Raw genomic sequence first — 12,238 nt, 5'->3', positions numbered from 1 at the left:
GCTGCCTTTGTTAAGATTGTCTCCTCGACCTTTGAATGGGGATGTATATACACTAGGAAAACATGTAATTTCTCTCCTTGGAAGGGTATTGTGAAATGCAGGCATTCATTCAGTTTGTTGTTGATAGTAGGAGAGTTTTCCTTTCCCATTTTCAGCCGTGGGTGGCACTGCACAATGCTACCTCCTCTGGTGTTGATCACTTATTTTAGTGGTTTTTGGTTCATTTTTTGTTGTTTTGTCTGGTTGATGTTCATTATTTCTGTTTACTACCCAAAAAAATTTCCGGCGTGAGTTCTTTTATGGATTTCGAAATTAAATCTTCTTATTCCAACGTTTGGGGGCCAAAAAGATGGATCATACATAGGGTCTTCTAGTCTTCTAGTCTAGTCTTCTAGTTAGGGGGGCTGTTACACAGAAACTTTTCAGTTTTGTTTGTAGTTCGGTTACTCTTATATTCTCATTTTCGAAGCTAGGTTGTTTTTTGATATGCTCTTGAACCATTTCACTTGTCACATGATTGTTTACTCTATATATATTAAGCCAAACTTTTCTTTCAGGGCCTGCAAAACCAGATTCAATAACTTCGTCGGAGGCTTCCCCTGTTCCTAACCTTTTTTTTGTGTGACGTCTTCTTTTATGTACTTCTATGAAGTCTGATTCATGTTGTGTATTTGTTTCTCTATTAGATTCGGATATTTCCTCATTGTGATGTTTGATTTGTGCATTAGATGGATTCTTCTCTTGTTGTGGTTTAATTTTCAGGTTATCATTGTTTTGGTTAGATTTGTCGGGGGTATGGGATCTTTGAACTACTACCTTTGGGACTATTGTTTCTTGGTTGACGTTGCTTCTTTGAGTTCTTGTTTTGACGATGTCAGAGTATTGTGTTTCATTTTTTTTATCACTGTTGTTCAATTGTTGTTTTAATAATCTATTATTTTCTTTAAGAATTAAGTTATATTCTTTTAGGATTTCGTTCTTTTCCTGTGTTTCTGTGAGTAACTTACTTAAGTATTCAATTTTGAGGGCCATAATTTCCTCTTTATTTGTTTTTTTTGGTTTTTCAATATCGCAACATTCTATATATCTCCCATTGATTACCTTGTAATTTTTTTTTTGGCACATGATCCATGGTATAGTCCATCACAATTTATGCATATTTGAATTGTGCATACTTTCTTGTTCCAACATTTATAGTTGTTTTCTCGTAGGTTTGATATTTTATCACTTTTAACACTTTCGCCGTCGCTATGTTCGTCTTCACTTGACGCCATCTTGACGTATGAATCAATACTAATGAATGTTCTACACCCTTTCTCGAAACTTATACAATTTCACACACCAATAATCGTTTATAAATACACCATATTCGTAAGTTGTAGGAAAGTATTCAAAGTATTTTCAAATATCAATTGACAATGCTCTGTCAATTCCAAACAGCGCTACCTACAGTGGGAAAAACGAAACTGTTCCCATATCCCTTCGAAATTAAAAAGAAAATCGAATCAGTGAATACACCAGAGTTTTAGACATCTTATGTACAATAAAACACCCCATTGTAGAAATTGTCATAATTCCAACCAGAAAGCGAATATTTAGTGAAAATTGCACAAAGAATAACCATACCAGAATCTAAAAAATTCTATCAATAATGACCTATCGACATTCTGTCTATGTCCATGCTTGACAAATAAAGTCTTATTCTTAAGTTTTAAGGAAAGATTTATTCGATGAATAACACTATCTACATTTTTACTTATCGTAAGAATAAGATTTATCTATTGAATAAATTTAGTTATTCGCAGGTGAAAGTACCGGGCCTAAATAAATTATAATTAGGCTGACTGGTGTCGTAAGGGACAACGGATCATTGGAGATGGACGACCTCAAATTAAATGAGGATTGGGGGGGGGGGATTGGGATTGGGGGATCATAAAGAAATTGGTGTGTGGTGATTTATAGAAAAAATGCTAAAACTATGATCTAATATATCTTCGTGAAAGTGGCAAATTTATCTCTCATAGTTCACAGGATTGTCAATATACGCATTCTCTATCAGCTCACAAATTGATGGCTCGTATTAAAAAAATTCAATAAACGTATATGTATATGTAGGTACATAATAGAGTGATACAAAAAATCGAAGAATCGAGAAACCCCCCCTTATTATCTTCAGGGCATTGAAAAATGACGTCTGTGATAATATTAGCCAAAAATATTATTATTTAGAGGTCGCTCATCGAGGTTTTTCATTTTCCCTACTAATAGCAAGGAAGAAAATTTATTTCCAATTGAAAAATTCTGTTCGCAAACCAATGAATGGATTCCATTGAGCGATATATTTTTATATTCGGAATGAGGTGCTCTACAAAAACGGCTCATCAAAAAGATATTAGAGCATGAAATGAAATTTTTGTCGAAATAGCTGTTTTTACTTGGATATCGGGAAGAAATTATTGGAATTTACTTTGAAAATTGGGAAATCGTTATCAAGAGTTACAATTAATATGATTTTATGTAGATTTAAATCATTTATTCCCAATGTGTCAACCTCAACAATTGTTAGAGAGTACCTAAGAGTTTTATACTCTTTTACAATCAAATTGTTGATCATCTCTTATTTCTCATTCACTTGGGCCACAAAAAATGATTGGTTTTGTGCCCACTTTCAGATTACTGTTTGATCTTAAACTCAGTAATTGTCTTCAGTATCAGTCACAATACAATTTTGTGTATTCAGAATTTTTGTGAACTCAAAATGGCCGCGGCCACAAGAAGGCGAATTATCAATTTTGCCACAAATCTCTCGATATTTGTGGTATTGGTAGGTTTAATGATAGGAGAAATAGGTCGCATATAGAATGCATTGTAACATTTATTCGGCGTTAAAAAATAATATTGGCATTGGAATTTTCAACATCTATATTAATATGTTCTGAACAGATCATTTCAAATTTTTTCTTGCAATCCGGAAAACGATGACGATGTTCGTTGATCACTTGTCAATTGTAAAAGAAACTGTGTTCTTCTTTCTTCTTTCAGTAGTTTAATTAAAGCAAGAACTCGCTCCGCTGAATCGTTAACAACAGAAGGGTCTCTGAAGAAATTGAAATTCTCTATGTAACTTTCACTACGTAATGAAATCATTTATCGGGAAATTTGAGACAGCGCCAATTTTGGGTTTACCAAATAATGATTAGGTACACAAAATTGCATTGTGACTCAAACCGAAGACAAGTACTAAGTTTAAGAACAAACAGTATTCTGAAAGTGGGCACAAAACCAACTATTTTTTCTGACCCAAGTGAATGAGAAATAAGAGATGATTAATAATTTGATAGTAAGAAATATTATAAAACTCACTAACAATTGTTAAGGTTGACAATTTGGGGATGTCATAAATGGTTTAACTCTACATAAAATCATATTAATTGTGACTCTCGATAACGATTTCCCAATTTTCAAAGTAAATCCCAATAATTTTTACCCGATATCTAAGTAAAAAAAGATATTTCAACAAAATTTCATTTCAAGCTCTAATATCTTTTTGAAGAGCCGTTTTATCGAAAAATTTTATGGGACAGTTTTTATAGAGCACCTAATTCCCTATACAAAAATATATCGCTCATTTGAATCTGTTCATTGGTTTGCGGACTAAAATTTTTTAATCAGAAATAAATTTTTCTTCCTGTTATTAGTAGGGAAAGTAAAAATCCTCGATGAGCGACCCCTTAATGATAATATTGTCGGATAATATTTTTCACAGATGTCATTTTTCAATGCCTTGAAGATAATAAGGGGGGGGGGGGTTTCTAGAAAAAAAAAAAGAAAGTCAATTTTTTTGAATCAGTCTAAATTATGTATATATCTCATTTCATTCATTCAAACAATTCAGCTCATGTACTTGACCACCACCTTCCCTGTCAAGTACAGGCGCTGAAGATGGAATTTTTCAATCTCACCTGAATCTCCGAATCGTAAAAATATCAATTAAGTCACAATAATTATAACCCTGAACCATCAACTCTCCAGAATACAGTATGTTGTAACTGACGTGGAAGAAATAAAGGTTAAAAAACATTCCTATACGCTCTTTTATGTACCAAAAAGAAAATTTCGTAACAGTTTAAATACTTCATAATAGCTGAATTCAAAATGGTAGAGGTTTTTACGGAAAAGACGTCTCCAGCAGAAATATTCGTTTTCACTCTTTTTTTTTAAGAATCCTCATAACTCGTAAACCGTTGTCTTTTACCCATAGACTTATAATAACATGGACTCCGCCTGTGAGAGAGAGGTCGGTAGGTTGAATAAGATGGAGAGTTTGTGGGCAAGCTGTCAAAACGTTATAGAATACAAGTTTATGCGAAAATTTTCTTTAATAAATTTTCAACAAGCTCCCGAGAAGACACATAGGAATTCCCTAGCATTCCATCGAAATGAATTATGTCCAAAAATATGTGAGTTTTATTCAAGTATAGATGTAATGAGAATAATAATCAACGTATCAACACCTTGTGGGCAAAGTCTGCGAAAATTGTAAAAATTTTCCATAATAAATGTCCAACAAGCTTCCGAGAAGGCAAACAGGAATTCCTTAACATTCCTTCAGAATGGAAAATATAAAAATTATGTGAGTTTCATTCAAGAATAAATATAATGTGAATAATAATCAACGTATGAACATCTTGTGGGCAAGGTCTGCGTCACATAGTTGTTTATATCCATCATATGATTTTGACATTGCCACACGGAATCAGTTCATCTCTTTCTCATTCGATTAGAACGTATAAGCTCTTCTCTCTTTAATGCATCCAACCTCTCGATCTACTGAAAAGTCACGTGACAATGAGTCCATGTATTATAAGTCTATGCTTTTACCCAAGATATGGCATATTGTTGAAGTTTCCAGTAGTGGGTCGTTTCGCAGGAATTCGTTCCCTACATTCCACAGCTCCCCTTCAACATGATAGCTTGTTTATACATAGGGATACACCCGAAAATAATCCAGATATCGAATTTGAATTCACTCCAGAAAACCAGAAGAGGGTCTATGCTATCCTTGCCATATATCCGGAAGGGCATAAACGTGCAGCAATGATTCCCCTTCTAGATTTGCCTCAACGACAGTATGAATGGCTGCCCCTTTCTGCTATGCATAAAGTTGCTGAAATTTTAAATCTGCCAAAAATGAGGGTATATGAAGTAGCTACTTTTTACACCATGTTCATGAGGAATCCAACTGGCAAATATCATGTACAAGTTTGTACTACAACACCATGTTGGCTTAGGGGTTCTGATGAAGTTTTGGAAGCCTGCAGAGAAAATTTGGTTATTGGAGTTGGAGAAACATCCAAAGACAAAAATCCATTTCTGAAGTTGAATGTGACTACTATGAAGACTTAACAGTGAATGATACAAATGAAATTTTGAACGACTTGAAGGCTGGCAAGAAGCCAAAAGCTGGTCCAAGAAGCGGAAGATTTGCTTCAGAACCTCATGGTGAACCAATATCACTGAACGGAGATCCACCAGGTCCTGGATTTGGTGTTCGTCCAGATTTTAAAGTTGTATTAGCCTGAGAAAGTCTAATTAAAACAATCTAATTAAAAAGTAACTAAGTTATGCGTAACGATGCGACATATTCTGGGTATTTCATTTGAAATAAAAAAGTGCAATTTTGTTTCGAGCTTAACCGGAAGCTGCAGAAAACTGAAAATATTTTTGGGGAGAAAGTTATCGACTAGTAATGCCAACATGCAAATTTTCAGCAGAATATTGTTCTCTATAACAGGCCCATCCACTGTGGTTCACCCTATATTTGTTGAAACGAATGCGAACAATTACGCCATTTCTTCAACCACGTATCCCATAACATTTCATTTTCAGCTAGCATCGGAACGAAAACATTTCTGCTCGAAAGATAGGAGTTTTCAGTAAAATATCTAAAGGTTTGTACCAGTATTGTTTTAGTGAACTTCGCTTTCGTGCAAACGAAACAATAAATCAGAAAGCTTATGGAACCCCAGTTACACTTTTGGGATGTGAGAACATTCAATCTAATGAAATAATTTTTGGACCTTCTCCAGTTTCCTAACAGCAATGAGCCAGTTGCTAAACTCATTGTGAGATGAAATATGCTTCTGGAAAACTTATATCTTCGATGAAATTTCGTTTTTTTTTCCACAGACAAAATTAGGGGAACGAAAGCAGTTAGTATTTCATTTTGTTCTCCGAGATATTTTGAATGGATGCAGACAAGTTTCTTCTGTATGAAAAAAATAAAATGATTTTTCATTCCTTCCACAGAATTTTTTTTCCAATTTTACGCATGTTTTCTACAAATTCATGGAGTGACTGAGAGATAAATGGCCGAGAAATAAATAAACTACAGCGACGGTATTATTCACCAATATGAAACATTGATAGTATAGTGATAGTATCCACAGGAAGAGAAGAGTGTATGCTAGACCGACTATACATGGTGAGTCTGTGGCTCGTACAAATATTTCAACTGTTGATTCTTGAGGTCGAGAGAAACACTTTTTTTTATACAATTTTTTTCGCTTCGGCCGTGATAAAAAGATACAGCCATTTTGAGTTTTCATAATGAGCTGTGCCACCGCTGGAAAAACAAAATATCCTTTAGAATAACTATACCTTTTCAACTTCAAATTGAGACTTATCACATTCGAATTGAGAAAAAACAAATTCAAAATGAGAATAAGCAACTTCAAAATGGCAAACACAATCGAATTGGGAATAGACACATTAAAAATGGGACTTAACAATTTCATATTGAGAAAAATTATTTTCAGTTTTCTTTCATATTTCATCATAGAATTGTTCAGAAGTAACTCAGAATCCAAATGAGGAAAAAATTCATTTGAAAACTCAGAGTTGTAATATAAACTTAATCGAACGCTATTTTATGAAAATTCAATTGAAAATTTTCAGAATCAATACAAAACACTCAAAATGGCCTGATCAATACCTTCATTATTTATCATTTCCCAATATGAGATTGTTTGCTTATTCTCATTTTGAATTTGTTCGACCCAAATTTGAATGTAATTAGTCTCAATTTAAAGTTGAAAAAGTATAGCTAAATCTGTGACATTACACATCTGTGGATATTTTTAACAGATTTATATTCAACAAAAGTACCCAATTTTTCCAATTTCGCATTCTTAATTTTTGAACATCAAATTACTCTAAAAGGGGCGCATTATACGAGGAAATATGAATAACACATTTATTTCACAAAACGTTCAAATATTCATCAGATAACTTAGTTTCAAGAGTTTGGCTCTTTGAATTCTTGGTATTTTTATGACACGTAATGTTCATAATGAGAAAAGTGGAGGACGCGGGTGTTATCTTGTGTTTGAAAAAAATTCATCGAATAAATGAAAAATCATATTCCGAAATTCATTTGAACCACATAAAAACATTCCGAAAATCAGGAGACACCAAGTGATACTAAGTAGACTCCGGATCGGTCATACCAGACTAACACACGAACACCTCATAACCCGGACCCAAGAAGCTTTCTGTGACACGTGTAACGTGAAACAAACTGTGAAACACATATTTTGTGAATGTCCAAGATACCACGAAGAAAGAATAAGAAATTTCATAACAGGTTCTCTGAAAGACATTTTGGTGGAAAAGTGTGAAGTTGAAAATATCATAAACTTTCTCAGCAGTGTACAAATTGTCAAACTAATATAATTAATAATGTTAATATGTACCACTCCATCGCTAATAACTCTTGTGGTTGAAGCGAAATTTCTAAAAAAAAAAAAATTCATTTCATTCGATAAAACCGTTTGTGAGATAGAACAAAAAATAACATTTTTTATGATTTTTCAACAGCCTGTATCTTTTAAGCCGAGACGATTCGAAAGAAATGGTAAAATAAAAAAGTGTTTCTTTGACCCCCAGAATCTACTGTTAAAATATTTGTGCGAGTCAAAGACTCACCCTGTATAATTGAGAACTGAGTTTTTGTATTGCTTATTTTCTATTTGAAGCTCTCCATACAAGGTCTTAATCCTTTGTTAAATGTATATGTAAGGAGGTATGTTTTCATATATATAATTACATAATCCTAACCCTTATTAACTTAAATCAGACTTCTGTTTGTTACTCATTTGAATCTACATATAGCCATACAATATTAATATTACGTAATAGTGCACCTGCATCCTTATCTCTTGTAAGATAACCCAATGTTATAAATATAAATTCATTCAGGATGCAACAAGAGAATTAATTCAGAAGTCAATCAGTTACTTAGCTTGTCTCATTACATAGAGTAGTCTCCAGTCATCGTTGTATATTTCCAAAATAAAAATTGTGTTTTTTAAAAACGGAATTTTCATCGTAAAAAATATAATTATATATAAATATTTACACCTTAATATATTCTCAAGCATAATTCATTTTAGGAATAAAAGAGAAAATCATACATTCACAGTTGAGTATCGAATATATAATGTGAGATAGTTCACACATATACGTGTGATATAATATAATATGATTCATATGCATATCAAGATGTTAAAGTAAACCATGGATTCAAAATCGAAAAATAACCTCATTTTTCTTGATGAAATACACGCCGAAAAGCCTTAATTGAGAATGTACACGATCTTGAAGTTAATTTGAAAATCCAATTGAAAATACCTTACACTTTGTCCTGAATGCACCTTCCCGAAAACAAAAACTCTTTTTATGCACAGCACAATCTGTGCTTTTGTTGTAGGTTGGTCGTGACAGAACGAAACGATGCATTGCTTAGTTATTGATGTTGTTACTGTTAAGTCGAAGATTGAACACTCAGAAACGTGCATCAGAAGTAATGGAGAAAATTTTGAGCAATTGAAATAGGTAATTATCTTGAACGATTTATTTTGCTGGTTATCTTTGTTTTTTCGGTTACATCAACATCCTATATGTAGATTCGAAAAGAAGCATTCTTGATTTATAGTTTATCAAGAAATATAGGGTTATTTTTCGATTTTGAATACATGGTAAGGAAGGATTACTTTCGAAGGATAAAAAAAATTCGATGAAACGGAAAACCCCAATGTAAATAAATGAAGAACTTGAACCGCTCTAATAACCGACTGCGGCACTTGTTATACATTTTTTGGTTTAAAAATATATTTCATTTATCCGTTGCTGGTTAGGCGAATCTGGGAAATAATAAAGACCACGATGAAGACAGCTGTCCAGTTTCACAGAGCTAGATCGAAGAATCAACGAATTCATGAATGATGAAAATGACTCCTAATGAAAATGACGCGAAAAGCGAAGCTAGCGAAAGTGATCTAAAAAGTGAAAATGCGAGTGAAAAAATATTCAAATGTTGCTACAAACAGAAAAAAAGATATGTGTGCTTTACTTTTTTATTGAAAGTATACTGCATTCACATTTATTTTAGCAGTCGGTTGGCCATGAAATAATTTTCTCAAGTTTTTGTAACTGGAACGGACTAAGGTTGGCACTCATGAAATGTAGTTAATGTCATAACGCCGTTGCCACAACTTATATCAATTATAATAATATTACGAAAATGCCAAAAGTGATTGAAAAAAGAGAGGGGGTTTCAGGAAGTGATATTTAGAATTCAGGTCCGCTCATTCAAATAGTTATACCCTGATATTCTAAAATCCACAATACGTCAGACGGTAGCGAACATATTCAATGTGAGAGAATGTTTCATCTGAATCTATGTAAATGTATGTGAAAATGTGTGTTTGTCTCTGTACGTAATGAACGTAGTAATTCTGCAACGGGATCTCGTACTATTATATTTCAGCTGAATATTTCCACAATCAGAAAGCTTGTGAATGAATAGGATGACAAAGAATTTCCTTCTATTGGGAGACCCAAAAAAGTGGTGGCATTTGAGAAGTTTATGTTTGAGTGAATTAATGCGAAAAGTTTACTACAGGATTTTCGATGAATGTCATCGTAGAATAAGTTCCCGAAAATTGATTTTTCTATTTTTCATTTGACTTGTCCTATACATTGTGAATACCTTAAGGTACCAATAAATACCTAATTATTATTATTATATCAATGTATTAAGATGAACAGCCACAAATACGCGCCAATTGTCCTGTTAATTGTTTATTCATGTGAAATTTTTGTTCAAAGGTGAAGTTCATCTTGACTTGAAACTTCCTTTAATTCCTTTTACTTATATTGATGCAAGTTGAGTTTTGTTGAAGAATTTAACAATTTATCTGTTGATTCCTCCAGGAGATACCCATTCCCAACCACTGCATCATATGAATTTCATCTTCGGGTTAATATTTTTGAAATCTACAACTGATGTAACGTATTCAAACTTTAACCAAAGAAGATAACTAACATTAACTCTCCTCAAGCTAGTGCATATTTTGATATTATACTGATCTCTTGTATTTTCCATGCAAATAACTGGATTTGGTATGCCTTCAATCAGTTTGTATAAACTTCAATTATGTTCGTCACAAATTTTCCGAAGAGATCCGACCTTGTGATAAAATACGAAATAACAGAAACTTTTACGTATAACGGGCAACATAGCGTTGATTTAAAACCCAAAAATGTTTTGACAAGCGTCATAATCCCACATTTTCGTACTATACAGAGTGAAATGTGTCAAATTTCCATGGCCAACCGACTGCTAAAATAAAAGTGAATGGAGTATAGGTGTGCGTACGGAATTCGGTTTATAGGCAAATAGTTTATCTTCATATGCTATTTATTCCGCTTTTTTGTTAACTTCAAAAGCGATTTATTGATCTTTTTTTGTGACTTAAAATGCGATTTATTGCACTTATAGTTTCGGACATCTATGTGTCCTTCAGGCTACAAGAAAAAACTATTTTTTAAGGATCTTAAATGTTAAAAATACGAGAATAAATCATCTTAAGATGTGTAATAGTCATGTATTTTTACCTTCAACTGGTGAGTTTTTGTCTGTTCTTACAATTAAATTTAAAAAAAAAATCGTTTTTACGGAAGTTGGCTTCAGTATGTTATTCTTTGACTGCAATTACGTGATATCTGGATAAATTCTACATGAAAGTAATCTTCACTATGCAGTATTATATTCGAAATGAATGCAAGATATAGAATCATGTTTTATGGGCATACTTCAAAGGCGGTTCAGATATTCAATCTCAACAAGAGGACACTCCAAATCATTTCCAAACTACAATACAAAGAAACATGTAGAGTAAAACTCAGGGTTAATAATGGAATACTAACATTTACAGCGATGCACATACAAGAATGTTTGGATTTTGTCTTCAAAACTAAGAATGAATTTGAACTGAACCTATCATATATGCATTTTGAGTTTTGGGATGGAATAACAGAAAAACGATCAAACACCTCAAATTTTGTTGAAAGGGAGACAAATAAGGGTGTTTAAATGAGTTTGATATCACTACCTCTCTAGCCGCAACCCCTAACATCTCTCATATTTGAATAGGGAAAAGGGGTCGAGCAGCACCTTGTTGGAAAGGCAATTCAATTTCCTGCATGAGTGTATTTTTTTTCTGACGTTTTTTCGTTATTCCATGCCAACGCTCAAAATTCGGGGTTGAAAGTTATGGATGGTCCATCCTGTATAATACAAGAAAAACAAGCCAGCAATATTCAATTCACAGAAAAACATCTACAGAGAAAGGATCCAAATGCTCATGCTCATATATTTCAATAAAATGATTAAGATGATGATGAAGAAGAAAGAAACTAGACCACACTTAAAAATATTCAGGATGCTGATTGACATAAAACCTTACATGTTGAAGAATTTTTGAGGGAGAGCTGAAACGTGGAAAGAGACGACATCTGAATACCTAGCAGCTTCGTTGTTGAAACTCTTTTCTGACGATATTTCATATTAGGGACTGCATTATTTCGCATTGTAACGTATATTCGAAATAAATCTACTATATTATTATTATAATTTATTATTGTTTCCGATCGATAATTCAGTCATGACCATTTCGAGTTTCATACTTGCATCAAATGATTACCTATGTACGCTCTTAATGAAAATAATCATCTGCTACTTTTTCAATTTACTCAGGAATGCAAGAGTCTCAGTGATTTCAGTATGCAAAAAAATTTACAGTATTGCTCAAGGAGGGCGCTATACATATAGACAAAACCCAAGGTGATTGACAGTTCTGCTCAAATCCATGAGTGAAACCTCTTGTTGTTAGGT

General features: G+C 33.2%; 1 protein-coding gene and 1 pseudogene across 1 annotated transcript in view; one reads left to right on the top strand and one right to left on the bottom strand.

The window, feature by feature from the left end:
- Positions 1 to 12,238, bottom strand: part of LOC123322790 (bone morphogenetic protein 1-like) — a 206,672-nt gene that overhangs the window by 157,666 nt on the left and 36,768 nt on the right. The window lies entirely within an intron of this gene.
- On the top strand, positions 2,759 to 5,582 carry LOC123310225 (annotated as a pseudogene).

The sequence above is a fragment of the Coccinella septempunctata genome, chromosome 1, assembly GCF_907165205.1.
Source record: "Coccinella septempunctata chromosome 1, icCocSept1.1, whole genome shotgun sequence".
NCBI lineage: Eukaryota > Metazoa > Arthropoda > Insecta > Coleoptera > Coccinellidae > Coccinella > Coccinella septempunctata.
This window is presented reverse-complemented; position numbering and strand designations above follow the sequence as displayed.